This window comes from Schistocerca gregaria, chromosome 1 (assembly GCF_023897955.1).
Source record: "Schistocerca gregaria isolate iqSchGreg1 chromosome 1, iqSchGreg1.2, whole genome shotgun sequence".
Lineage (NCBI taxonomy): Eukaryota > Metazoa > Arthropoda > Insecta > Orthoptera > Acrididae > Schistocerca > Schistocerca gregaria.
The window spans coordinates 466682978-466696382 of record NC_064920.1 but is presented as its reverse complement, the minus strand read 5'-3'; the positions used below and the strand labels follow the sequence as shown (position 1 = coordinate 466696382).

At 56.4% G+C, this 13405-nt stretch overlaps 2 non-coding genes and 8 pseudogenes across 2 annotated transcripts; all 10 read left to right on the top strand.

Moving 5' to 3' along the window:
• The first annotated feature begins 681 nt into the window (after positions 1-681).
• Positions 682-796, top strand: LOC126285547 (U2 spliceosomal RNA; annotated as a pseudogene).
• Positions 797-1402: 606 nt separating this feature from the next.
• On the top strand, positions 1403-1578 carry LOC126292709 (U2 spliceosomal RNA; annotated as a pseudogene).
• Positions 1579-2310: 732 nt separating this feature from the next.
• Positions 2311-2425, top strand: LOC126285536 (U2 spliceosomal RNA; annotated as a pseudogene).
• Positions 2426-3027: 602 nt separating this feature from the next.
• Positions 3028-3218, top strand: LOC126285353 (U2 spliceosomal RNA). The gene has a single exon (XR_007551626.1). It is a non-coding gene; the product is annotated as a U2 spliceosomal RNA (small nuclear RNA).
• A 733-nt stretch (positions 3219-3951) lies between these two features.
• On the top strand, positions 3952-4084 carry LOC126285878 (U2 spliceosomal RNA; annotated as a pseudogene).
• A 588-nt stretch (positions 4085-4672) lies between these two features.
• Positions 4673-4848, top strand: LOC126292698 (U2 spliceosomal RNA; annotated as a pseudogene).
• Positions 4849-5580: 732 nt separating this feature from the next.
• LOC126291915 (U2 spliceosomal RNA) lies at positions 5581-5773 on the top strand. Its single transcript, XR_007551916.1, has one exon. It is a non-coding gene; the product is annotated as a U2 spliceosomal RNA (small nuclear RNA).
• Positions 5774-6507: 734 nt separating this feature from the next.
• On the top strand, positions 6508-6640 carry LOC126285922 (U2 spliceosomal RNA; annotated as a pseudogene).
• A 588-nt stretch (positions 6641-7228) lies between these two features.
• Positions 7229-7404, top strand: LOC126292687 (U2 spliceosomal RNA; annotated as a pseudogene).
• A 760-nt stretch (positions 7405-8164) lies between these two features.
• Positions 8165-8297, top strand: LOC126286143 (U2 spliceosomal RNA; annotated as a pseudogene).
• The last annotated feature ends 5108 nt before the right edge of the window (positions 8298-13405 follow it).

Below are 13405 nucleotides of genomic sequence, written 5' to 3'. Positions count from 1 at the left end.
TCTGCTGGTAGCAAAACTTGTCGGAGTTGTCGATGTGCCCAGTAGTTAGCTCCTTACACACTGCGATTTCTTTTAATTTAACATTATCTTATTTTTTTTTTTTTTTTTTTTTGTTTTTAGCCGGACCGCTCTTGCAGCCACATTACACTAGGCTGGTAATTTATGGGGGCACACAACAGCGCCGTCGGATGCTCCTTTGGCGTCTCTTATGGCCCGGCCACAGATAATTTCAATTAAATTTTTTGGAGTTATAACCTTAGCTCCTCGCGAACGTCGTCGTCGCCGCCGCACGCACGCAGAATACGTGTGTACACACGCACACACACACATATGCAGTCTGCGGTGAACGGTGTAAGCACTCGGCTAGGTGTAGCTTGCGCCGGCCTCGCGCCGGTGTAGCTCGCGCCGTCCTGGCGCTGCTGTGGGGCGGCCTCACGGCTTCTCCACTGCCGTGGCTGCTAGCGGCGTTCAAATGGGAGTCGCTCTTTACTGTTAGACATGGACGGTAAAACTAGGCTGTTGACGAGTGCTCTCTTCAGTTGTCCTTCCTCCCGGCACTTGCTTTTGCGACGTTTTCCACGGTCGCCTGTTGCGATATCAGCCCGCACCACCATGTTTCACTCCCACATGTGGAGCGCACACGCTGCAAGCATTTAGGCCCTTCCACTGCGGTTTTTCCTTATCGCTTCTCGGCCTTTTGGCTAAGATCAAAGTGTAGTATCTGTTCTTATCAGCTTAATGCTGGTAAGGTCGGATACGAAACGCACTGATATGCGATGTATTTTCTTTAGTCATTGCTCTCCCGGCACCCGACTATGACGAAGTTGCAGCGTGCACGGTCCGGATCGTGGTTGGCCTTGCTGTGAGGGCAGCAAGCGCCTTCGTAACTGCCAGACCTGCCCTGCATGTGATACTTCTTCCCTCTATTTTTTTCTCCCGATTTTGACTAAGGGTGGCGAGATGCTCAGGCCCCATCTGAACCACCCGCAGAGGCAGATGTAGCCGTCCCATCTGATCCTCCTGCCGTGGCAGATGCAGACCGGTCTCGTGTGTGTCCAGTTTATACTGTCGACACCGGCGGCAGAGTTGGTAGCGACGTATGTGCCTTCCGCTCTGTTCGTCTTCCTATTTTTCCCCCGGCCAGCTTCGTCTGGGTCTCCGCCCGGGGTTGATACAAACTTATGACCTTCTCATCTTGGCCGGAGTGCGCCACTGCACTCCGGGTAAACCCAAGATCTCCTATTATCTATAGATAATTCTTAGTTACGACGCCGGCCCAGTGCCAGCTAGTGAGGCACGACTCTCTGTAGATGGTGGCAGATGACGTCGACCACGAAACTGGTACTGTGGCCCGGAATATTCCTGAAGCAACCTTCCTAGAAGTTCCTTCCCGCTTCCAAAAATTCTCTCAATGACTAAAAAAATCTGTTCTTATCAGCTTAATATCTGATACGTCCTGCATCGCAGGACCAGAATATTAAACTCATTTTTGGCTCATGACGGAGTGCTAGGGGCTTGCTCCACCTCTGTCGCGGGTTGGCCCGGCATTGCAGTACCGCCGGGATCGGCCCACCTAAAATTAATTAAAACACAGCTTGAAATGAGATAATATTCTGCAGAGATCAGATATTCTGCTGGTAGCAAAACTTGTCGGAGTTGTCGATGTGCCCAGTAGTTAGCTCCTTACACACTGCGATTTCTTTTAATTTAACATTATCTTATTTTTTTTTTTTTTTTTTTTGTTTTTAGCCGGACCGCTCTTGCAGCCACATTACACTAGGCTGGTAATTTATGGGGGCACACAACAGCGCCGTCGGATGCTCCTTTGGCGTCTCTTATGGCCCGGCCACAGATAATTTCAATTAAATTTTTTGGAGTTATAACCTTAGCTCCTCGCGAACGTCGTCGTCGCCGCCGCACGCACGCAGAATACGTGTGTACACACGCACACACACACATATGCAGTCTGCGGTGAACGGTGTAAGCACTCGGCTAGGTGTAGCTTGCGCCGGCCTCGCGCCGGTGTAGCTCGCGCCGTCCTGGCGCTGCTGTGGGGCGGCCTCACGGCTTCTCCACTGCCGTGGCTGCTAGCGGCGTTCAAATGGGAGTCGCTCTTTACTGTTAGACATGGACGGTAAAACTAGGCTGTTGACGAGTGCTCTCTTCAGTTGTCCTTCCTCCCGGCACTTGCTTTTGCGACGTTTTCCACGGTCGCCTGTTGCGATATCAGCCCGCACCACCATGTTTCACTCCCACATGTGGAGCGCACACGCTGCAAGCATTTAGGCCCTTCCACTGCGGTTTTTCCTTATCGCTTCTCGGCCTTTTGGCTAAGATCAAAGTGTAGTATCTGTTCTTATCAGCTTAATGCTGGTAAGGTCGGATACGAAACGCACTGATATGCGATGTATTTTCTTTAGTCATTGCTCTCCCGGCACCCGACTATGACGAAGTTGCAGCGTGCACGGTCCGGATCGTGGTTGGCCTTGCTGTGAGGGCAGCAAGCGCCTTCGTAACTGCCAGACCTGCGCTGCATGTGATACTTCTTCCCTCTATTTTTTTCTCCCGATTTTGACTAAGGGTGGCGAGATGCTCAGGCCCCATCTGAACCACCCGCAGAGGCAGATGTAGCCGTCCCATCTGATCCTCCTGCCGTGGCAGATGCAGACCGGTCTCGTGTGTGTCCAGTTTATACTGTCGACACCGGCGGCAGAGTTGGTAGCGACGTATGTGCCTTCCGCTCTGTTCGTCTTCCTATTTTTCCCCCGGCCAGCGTCGTCTGGGTCTCCGCCCGGGGTTGATACAAACTTATGACCTTCTCATCTTGGCCGGAGTGCGCCACTGCACTCCGGGTAAACCCAAGATCTCCTATTATCTATAGATAATTCTTAGTTACGACGCCGGCCCAGTACCAGCTAGTGAGGTACGACTCTCTGTAGATGGTGGCAGATGACGTCGACCACGAAACTGGTACTGTGGCCCGGAATATTCCTGAAGCAACCTTCCTAGAAGTTCCTTCCCGCTTCCAAAAATTCTCTCAATGACTAAAAAAAAAAAAAAAAAATCTGTTCTTATCAGCTTAATATCTGATACGTCCTGCATCGCAGGACCAGAATATTAAACTCATTTTTGGCTCATGACGGAGTGCTAGGGGCTTGCTCCACCTCTGTCGCGGGTTGGCCCGGCATTGCAGTACCGCCGGGATCGGCCCACCTAAAATTAATTAAAACACAGCTTGAAATGAGATAATATTCTGCAGAGATCAGATATTCTGCTGGTAGCAAAACTTGTCGGAGTTGTCGATGTGCCCAGTAGTTAGCTCCTTACACACTGCGATTTCTTTTAATTTAACATTATCTTATTTTTTTTTTTTTTTTTTTTTGTTTTTAGCCGGACCGCTCTTGCAGCCACATTACACTAGGCTGGTAATTTATGGGGGCACACAACAGCGCCGTCGGATGCTCCTTTGGCGTCTCTTATGGCCCGGCCACAGATAATTTCAATTAAATTTTTTGGAGTTATAACCTTAGCTCCTCGCGAACGTCGTCGTCGCCGCCGCACGCACGCAGAATACGTGTGTACACACGCACACACACACATATGCAGTCTGCGGTGAACGGTGTAAGCACTCGGCTAGGTGTAGCTTGCGCCGGCCTCGCGCCGGTGTAGCTCGCGCCGTCCTGGCGCTGCTGTGGGGCGGCCTCACGGCTTCTCCACTGCCGTGGCTGCTAGCGGCGTTCAAATGGGAGTCGCTCTTTACTGTTAGACATGGACGGTAAAACTAGGCTGTTGACGAGTGCTCTCTTCAGTTGTCCTTCCTCCCGGCACTTGCTTTTGCGACGTTTTCCACGGTCGCCTGTTGCGATATCAGCCCGCACCACCATGTTTCACTCCCACATGTGGAGCGCACACGCTGCAAGCATTTAGGCCCTTCCACTGCGGTTTTTCCTTATCGCTTCTCGGCCTTTTGGCTAAGATCAAAGTGTAGTATCTGTTCTTATCAGCTTAATGCTGCTAAGGTCGGATACGAAACGCACTGATATGCGATGTATTTTCTTTAGTCATTGCTCTCCCGGCACCCGACTATGACGAAGTTGCAGCGTGCACGGTCCGGATCGTGGTTGGCCTTGCTGTGAGGGCAGCAAGCGCCTTCGTAACTGCCAGACCTGCCCTGCATGTGATACTTCTTCCCTCTATTTTTTTCTCCCGATTTTGACTAAGGGTGGCGAGATGCTCAGGCCCCATCTGAACCACCCGCAGAGGCAGATGTAGCCGTCCCATCTGATCCTCCTGCCGTGGCAGATGCAGACCGGTCTCGTGTGTGTCCAGTTTATACTGTCGACACCGGCGGCAGAGTTGGTAGCGACGTATGTGCCTTCCGCTCTGTTCGTCTTCCTATTTTTCCCCCGGCCAGCTTCGTCTGGGTCTCCGCCCGGGGTTGATACAAACTTATGACCTTCTCATCTTGGCCGGAGTGCGCCACTGCACTCCGGGTAAACCCAAGATCTCCTATTATCTATAGATAATTCTTAGTTACGACGCCGGCCCAGTGCCAGCTAGTGAGGCACGACTCTCTGTAGATGGTGGCAGATGACGTCGACCACGAAACTGGTACTGTGGCCCGGAATATTCCTGAAGCAACCTTCCTAGAAGTTCCTTCCCGCTTCCAAAAATTCTCTCAATGACTAAAAAAATCTGTTCTTATCAGCTTAATATCTGATACGTCCTGCATCGCAGGACCAGAATATTAAACTCATTTTTGGCTCATGACGGAGTGCTAGGGGCTTGCTCCACCTCTGTCGCGGGTTGGCCCGGCATTGCAGTACCGCCGGGATCGGCCCACCTAAAATTAATTAAAACACAGCTTGAAATGAGATAATATTCTGCAGAGATCAGATATTCTGCTGGTAGCAAAACTTGTCGGAGTTGTCGATGTGCCCAGTAGTTAGCTCCTTACACACTGCGATTTCTTTTAATTTAACATTATCTTATTTTTTTTTTTTTTTTTTTTGTTTTTAGCCGGACCGCTCTTGCAGCCACATTACACTAGGCTGGTAATTTATGGGGGCACACAACAGCGCCGTCGGATGCTCCTTTGGCGTCTCTTATGGCCCGGCCACAGATAATTTCAATTAAATTTTTTGGAGTTATAACCTTAGCTCCTCGCGAACGTCGTCGTCGCCGCCGCACGCACGCAGAATACGTGTGTACACACGCACACACACACATATGCAGTCTGCGGTGAACGGTGTAAGCACTCGGCTAGGTGTAGCTTGCGCCGGCCTCGCGCCGGTGTAGCTCGCGCCGTCCTGGCGCTGCTGTGGGGCGGCCTCACGGCTTCTCCACTGCCGTGGCTGCTAGCGGCGTTCAAATGGGAGTCGCTCTTTACTGTTAGACATGGACGGTAAAACTAGGCTGTTGACGAGTGCTCTCTTCAGTTGTCCTTCCTCCCGGCACTTGCTTTTGCGACGTTTTCCACGGTCGCCTGTTGCGATATCAGCCCGCACCACCATGTTTCACTCCCACATGTGGAGCGCACACGCTGCAAGCATTTAGGCCCTTCCACTGCGGTTTTTCCTTATCGCTTCTCGGCCTTTTGGCTAAGATCAAAGTGTAGTATCTGTTCTTATCAGCTTAATATCTGATACGTCCTGCATCGCAGGACCAGAATATTAAACTCATTTTTGGCTCATGACGGAGTGCTAGGGGCTTGCTCCACCTCTGTCGCGGGTTGGCCCGGCATTGCAGTACCGCCGGGATCGGCCCACCTAAAATTAATTAAAACACAGCTTGAAATGAGATAATATTCTGCAGAGATCAGATATTCTGCTGGTAGCAAAACTTGTCGGAGTTGTCGATGTGCCCAGTAGTTAGCTCCTTACACACTGCGATTTCTTTTAATTTAACATTATCTTATTTTTTTTTTTTTTTTTTTTTTGTTTTTAGCCGGACCGCTCTTGCAGCCACATTACACTAGGCTGGTAATTTATGGGGGCACACAACAGCGCCGTCGGATGCTCCTTTGGCGTCTCTTATGGCCCGGCCACAGATAATTTCAATTAAATTTTTTGGAGTTATAACCTTAGCTCCTCGCGAACGTCGTCGTCGCCGCCGCACGCACGCAGAATACGTGTGTACACACGCACACACACACATATGCAGTCTGCGGTGAACGGTGTAAGCACTCGGCTAGGTGTAGCTTGCGCCGGCCTCGCGCCGGTGTAGCTCGCGCCGTCCTGGCGCTGCTGTGGGGCGGCCTCACGGCTTCTCCACTGCCGTGGCTGCTAGCGGCGTTCAAATGGGAGTCGCTCGTTACTGTTAGACATGGACGGTAAAACTAGGCTGTTGACGAGTGCTCTCTTCAGTTGTCCTTCCTCCCGGCACTTGCTTTTGCGACGTTTTCCACGGTCGCCTGTTGCGATATCAGCCCGCACCACCATGTTTCACTCCCACATGTGGAGCGCACACGCTGCAAGCATTTAGGCCCTTCCACTGCGGTTTTTCCTTATCGCTTCTCGGCCTTTTGGCTAAGATCAAAGTGTAGTATCTGTTCTTATCAGCTTAATGCTGCTAAGGTCGAATACGAAACGCACTGATATGCGATGTATTTTCTTTAGTCATTGCTCTCCCGGCACCCGACTATGACGAAGTTGCAGCGTGCACGGTCCGGATCGTGGTTGGCCTTGCTGTGAGGGCAGCAAGCGCCTTCGTAACTGCCAGACCTGCCCTGCATGTGATACTTCTTCCCTCTATTTTTTTCTCCCGATTTTGACTAAGGGTGGCGAGATGCTCAGGCCCCATCTGAACCACCCGCAGAGGCAGATGTAGCCGTCCCATCTGATCCTCCTGCCGTGGCAGATGCAGACCGGTCTCGTGTGTGTCCAGTTTATACTGTCGACACCGGCGGCAGAGTTGGTAGCGACGTATGTGCCTTCCGCTCTGTTCGTCTTCCTATTTTTCCCCCGGCCAGCTTCGTCTGGGTCTCCGCCCGGGGTTGATACAAACTTATGACCTTCTCATCTTGGCCGGAGTGCGCCACTGCACTCCGGGTAAACCCAAGATCTCCTATTATCTATAGATAATTCTTAGTTACGACGCCGGCCCAGTGCCAGCTAGTGAGGCACGACTCTCTGTAGATGGTGGCAGATGACGTCGACCACGAAACTGGTACTGTGGCCCGGAATATTCCTGAAGCAACCTTCCTAGAAGTTCCTTCCCGCTTCCAAAAATTCTCTCAATGACTAAAAAAATCTGTTCTTATCAGCTTAATATCTGATACGTCCTGCATCGCAGGACCAGAATATTAAACTCATTTTTGGCTCATGACGGAGTGCTAGGGGCTTGCTCCACCTCTGTCGCGGGTTGGCCCGGCATTGCAGTACCGCCGGGATCGGCCCACCTAAAATTAATTAAAACACAGCTTGAAATGAGATAATATTCTGCAGAGATCAGATATTCTGCTGGTAGCAAAACTTGTCGGAGTTGTCGATGTGCCCAGTAGTTAGCTCCTTACACACTGCGATTTCTTTTAATTTAACATTATCTTATTTTTTTTTTTTTTTTTTTGTTTTTAGCCGGACCGCTCTTGCAGCCACATTACACTAGGCTGGTAATTTATGGGGGCACACAACAGCGCCGTCGGATGCTCCTTTGGCGTCTCTTATGGCCCGGCCACAGATAATTTCAATTAAATTTTTTGGAGTTATAACCTTAGCTCCTCGCGAACGTCGTCGTCGCCGCCGCACGCACGCAGAATACGTGTGTACACACGCACACACACACATATGCAGTCTGCGGTGAACGGTGTAAGCACTCGGCTAGGTGTAGCTTGCGCCGGCCTCGCGCCGGTGTAGCTCGCGCCGTCCTGGCGCTGCTGTGGGGCGGCCTCACGGCTTCTCCACTGCCGTGGCTGCTAGCGGCGTTCAAATGGGAGTCGCTCTTTACTGTTAGACATGGACGGTAAAACTAGGCTGTTGACGAGTGCTCTCTTCAGTTGTCCTTCCTCCCGGCACTTGCTTTTGCGACGTTTTCCACGGTCGCCTGTTGCGATATCAGCCCGCACCACCATGTTTCACTCCCACATGTGGAGCGCACACGCTGCAAGCATTTAGGCCCTTCCACTGCGGTTTTTCCTTATCGCTTCTCGGCCTTTTGGCTAAGATCAAAGTGTTCTCGGCCTTTTGGCTAAGATCAAAGTGTAGTATCTGTTCTTATCAGCTTAATATGGGCTAATTTGGACTGAATAATGCACCGAGAAGCGGTCGGCTCTATTTTCTGTTTCAGGTCCACGACCTAAACGATGGAGCTTGTTGTGACGCTGCCGGCGGACGTCTTCCGCTGCCGGATTTGCTTCATCAACAAAGCGGCCGGGAGAGCTACCTTTGGCGAGTACAAGGATCATACGAACCTTCTCCGCCACTATCGGAAGCTGCACGACCCGAGGACGACTCCCGTCTTCGAGTGCGGCCACTGCGGCCGCCGAGATGCGCAGCTGAAGAAGCTGCGTGCACATCTGCGGATCTGCAATGCAGTATCCGCCACCCCTGGCCACCCCGGCCAGGGTAGGTTGAGTATGGGACACGATGCCGTGTCTGGCGCTCTGGGGCACTCAGAGAAGTCAGCCGGCGGGAGGTCACAGGCGGGGGCCCCCGAAGCTAGTAGGACAGGCCCCTCGTCCTTAGTTAGTGCTGGGCGAAAGCCACAGGCGACAGCGGCCCGGGAAGATAGTACCACAGGCCGCCTAGCCTTAGATATTAGAAAGGGGCTATGGCCACAGTCCAGTCCGGTCCCCGAAGCTAGTAGGACAGACCGGCTGGGCTTAGAATTAACGTACGCGGCGGTCCTGACCCGCAGCAGCGTGGTGGGCTCACAGGCCGCTCTGCCCTCGCCCTGTGTGAGTGTGCAGACGACTGCGACGCCCAGGACGGCGGCGGTTGCTGCCCCCGCGTCGTGCGAACCATGTGTGCGCACGCCGAGGAGGTCTGGCATCCCCCTGCCGATACGCTCTGCGACGTCGGCCGTGTCGCCACGAGTGCCGAGCGCAAGTTCGGGAGGTGTAGGCAGCCTGCTGCCGACGCCTGCCGCCGAACGCGTCGTTCTGGCCAGCGGGGCGGACTCCGGTAAAAGCGGCGGCTTGCCGTCGCCCGCGCCGGCCTCTGCTCCCAGTGGTGTACGCTGGCCACGTCGCCCCGCTGTGGCAAGCACCCCCCGCCCACCTCCTGTCGAGAGCATGGGTACCGGCCTGGGGCTGCCGCCTGCGTTCGCTACGCCGCTGATAGGTGGCTCTGCGAGACGGGCGGACAGTGACAGGCAGGCTGCCTCGCTCGCCGCGACCGAAAGTGCGATCATTCACGGCGCCTCCGCGCCGCTGAATGATACACCAAAGGCCGCGAGCAAGGCAGGTGGACCGGACGGTGGGACGCTTGTGCGGTCACAGACGTTCACGCGTACCCCTGCTGCCCTGCCGACGGTTACGTCGAGTGGCCCCAGCCGCTCCGTTTCCGCTCAGGCAGGGAATGTCAATAACAAAACAGCTGTTACAGATTCCGAGTGGCACATAGTCACCCCCCGGAGAGACAAACGGCGTGCAGCAGGACGCAGACCACCGCCTCCGAATCGTCGGCGCATCATACCGCCTAGTCCGCACAACGGTGGCCAGGCGCGAGCCAATGCGTCTGGGCGGCCGGCGCGAGCTACACCTCGTGTATCTCGCGCCGGCGGCGCGGCGCGGGCGACCGCCGGGCCATCTGTTGGCGGCGCGGTAACCAACAGACACGGTGCGCCCGACTCGAGTGCGAGGCCGGCGCGAGCTACACCCAGTCGGCGTATCGACAACCCGGCGCGGGGCAATGCGCCCGGGCGGCCGGCGCGAACTACACCCTGTGCGCCCCGCGCCGGCGGCGTGCCGCGAGCGACCGCTGGGCCATCTGTTGGCGGCGCGATGACCGGTAGCCACGGTGCGCCCGACCCGAGCGCCGAGCCGGCGCGAGCTGCACCTCGTGTACCTCGCGCCGGCAGCGCGGCGCGAGCGACCGCCGGGCCATCTGCTAGCGGTGCGGCGACCAACAGCCGCGACGAGCCTGACTCGATCGCCGTGCCGGCGCGAGCTACACCCGGAGACGCACCGGCCGCCACCGCCGCTACTGCGCTACCTGCTAGCGGCACAACACCGACGCAGACGACGGAGCGGCGCGGCAGGGAGGAAGACACTGTAGCTGCATCCCAGAGACCGGGCAGCAACAGGAGGAGACGGCGAAGACGCTCCAACCGTCACCGTCCGAATCCGAGCCAGCCAGCGCAGAACGCCCGTCCCACACCGAACCTGACAATCCCTCCTGCACCTTCCCCACAGGGCGCACCTGAGGCAGCTCCGCCCCCCCCTCCCCCGGCCGATACTCGGCTAACGGAGAGGCAGCGGCACTGGCTGTCGGCCCTGGAGAGCGTCCGCGACCAACCATGGGACGCCTTCGTCAAGGTCATCGAGAAGTTCATCTCCGAGATCGCCGAGACGAAGCCGCAACGACGAGCGGCCGGAGGTCAACAGGACGGACAACCACCAGCAGCGCATCGCGGCCAGGGCCGCACCGGCGCTGCTGCCAATCCCCCTCCCCCTGCCCCCGCACACGGCCACGGTAGACGGGACGGCGGACGTGGCGCACGGCGCGCGGCGACCGCTGAACATCGGTATGACGCGTATGCAGCATCTGAAATTCAGAGGCTGTACCGCGCGGACCGGCGCAAAGCGATGCAGCGCGTCCTCGGCGAGACGTCGCCGTACTGCCAAATCGATGGCAATGTGCTCACGGAGCATTTTAAAAGAACCTATACTAAGACGAACTTTTTTGTTACAGATGCACCAGCTGCTGTCCCAGAGTTTGCCGCCACCACGCCTCCCAACGTCAGCGAGGAGGTGCTGACGCCGATCACCGCAACAGAGGTGGAACGGCGGCTCCGAAAGGCGAGCAATACTGCTCCAGGGGCAGACGGAGTCACCTACTCCGACCTACGGCGTGAGGACCCTGGCTGCCACGTGCTAGCTAGGATCTTCTCGCGCTGCTGGGAGGAGCGGAAGATTCCGGTGCAGTGGAAAGTATCCACTACCGTCCTCATCCACAAGAAAGGGGACGTCTCGGACGTGACGAACTGGCGGCCTCTAGCATTGAGCTCCACCATCTCCAAGCTCTTTGCTGCAATCGTGGCGGACCGCACAACCCTCTGGGCAGAGCGTTTGAGCCTGCTCTCCCCAGAACAAAAGGGTTTCCGCACGTTTGAAGGCTGCTTCGAGCACAACTTTATTGTGCAGACGGCAATTGATGATGCAAGGCGCAGGGCAGGCCAAGCATGCTTTGCTTGGCTTGATCTAGCGAATGCTTTTGGCTCAGTGCCTCACGCCCACCTCCTTGGAGTACTGGGCAGGATGGGACTACCAGAGCAATTGCATCATCTAATTGTTGATATGTACAATGGTTGCTCCACCCGTGTCCGTACATCTGGCGGGCTAACGGAGGAGATAGAGATCCAGGCGGGGGTCAAGCAGGGCTGCCCACTGTCACCCATCGTCTTTAATCTCGCGCTCGAGCCGATACTTCGCGCCGCAACCGCACTCAAAAATGAGTGTGGCATTCCGCTTTGCGGCGTCAGTGTGAGTGCACTGGCGTATGCGGACGATATCGTGCTTCTTGCGCGGGATTCAGGGGCGATGCAGACACTGCTCAGTGTTGTGGGAGAGGCGGCGACGTGGGCCGGGCTCACCTTCAAGCCGTCGAAGTGCGCTACGCTTCACATCCGCCGCCGCGAGACATTGGGCTCGGTATTCACCCTGCAAGGGGGAAAACCGGCCGTACTTGGTGAGGGCGACGCCTACCTCCACCTTGGCGTCCCCACTGGGTACAAAGTTTCGCAGACGCCAACGGATGCGATCGCTGCGATTCGGCGTGACTTGGAGCGCCTGGATGCTTCCCTGCTGGCTCCTTGGCAGAAAATTGACGCCGTGCGTGTCTTCCTCCTCCCCAGGCTTGACTTTGTCATGCGGGGCGGAGCGGTGCGCAAAGGACCGCTGTCTGCACTGGACAAAGCAGTCAAAGCGGCGGTTAAAGCATGGCTCTTCCTCCCACAGCGCGCCTCGACTGAACAGCTGTACCTCGCGCTGGGAGAAGGAGGATGCGGCCTGACGCCGCTTTCGGACTCTGCGGACATCTCCACCATCGCCCACGGCTTCCGGATGCTGTACTGCAGCGACGCCGCCGTCCGCGACATCGCCTGGGCCACATTAACTACGGCGGTGCGCCGTCGCCTGGGGAGGGAGCCGAGTCGAACGGACCTGGCCACCTACCTGAGCGGCGTCGTCGAGGGCGAGTTCGCACGCGACGGGGGCGACATCCAGTCGCTGTGGACGCGCGTCAGGAACGCCACAAGGCGCCTAGCGCCACGTGGTGTTACCTGGCGCTGGAGTAATGAGTTGTCTGAGTTGCAGGTGGAGGTCTGCGGCCAGCCCGCCACCGCGGAACATGGCGTCATCGGCGGGAGAACGCAGCCGGCTGCGGGCGGGGCGGAGCCTGCCGGCGCGGGCGGCGGGGCGGAGCCTCGCGGCACGGCCAGCATGGCGGAACCTCGCGGCGCGGCAGGCATGGCGGTGCCTCTCGGGGAACATGGCGGAGCAACGCGGGACCGCGGGACGGCAGCTCGGCAACTCGGAGATGACGGCGAGGGACCGCAACTCGAAGATGACGGCGTGGGACACACATTCGGCGCTGACGCCGAGCGTGTCCGGGTGGGAGGCGACGCAAAGCGGCTGCTCACGCAGACGCTACGAGAGTGCGTGAGACGCTGCCTGCGCCGCCTCTTACTCAGTAAACCTGACCAGGGAAAGGTGTTTGAGTGCACCAGGGAATCAACGGCGTCCAACCACTTCATGGCAGGCGGCAAATACACCCGCTTTGCAGACTGGCGCTTCATCCACCGCGCCAGGCTCGGTGTCGTCCCACTGAACGGCTGCCGCCGCTTCGGTGGACGAAACAGCGACAGCAAAGCCTGCCGCCGCTGTGGTCATAACAGTGAGACGCTCCCGCACGTTATCAACTCGTGCATGGTGCACTCAGCTGCCAGCCAGCTGCGACACAACGCAGTCCTCACGCGCCTCGCAACAGCCGTTGCCGGGCGCCCCAGAAGAGGAAACGCCGCTGCCCCCAGCGTGAGAATCAACCAGACGGTGCTGGGGGACAACAGCGGACTGCGTCCCGACCTCGTTGTCACCGACGAGGAGAAACGGAGTGTCACTATCGTCGACGTGACAATCCCCTTCGAAAACAGGCGGATTGCGCTGGACAACGCTCGGCAACTAAAACAAATTAAATATGCCGACGTTGCCCGCGGGCTGGCCGCTCGCGGCTATGCTGTCACAGTCGAC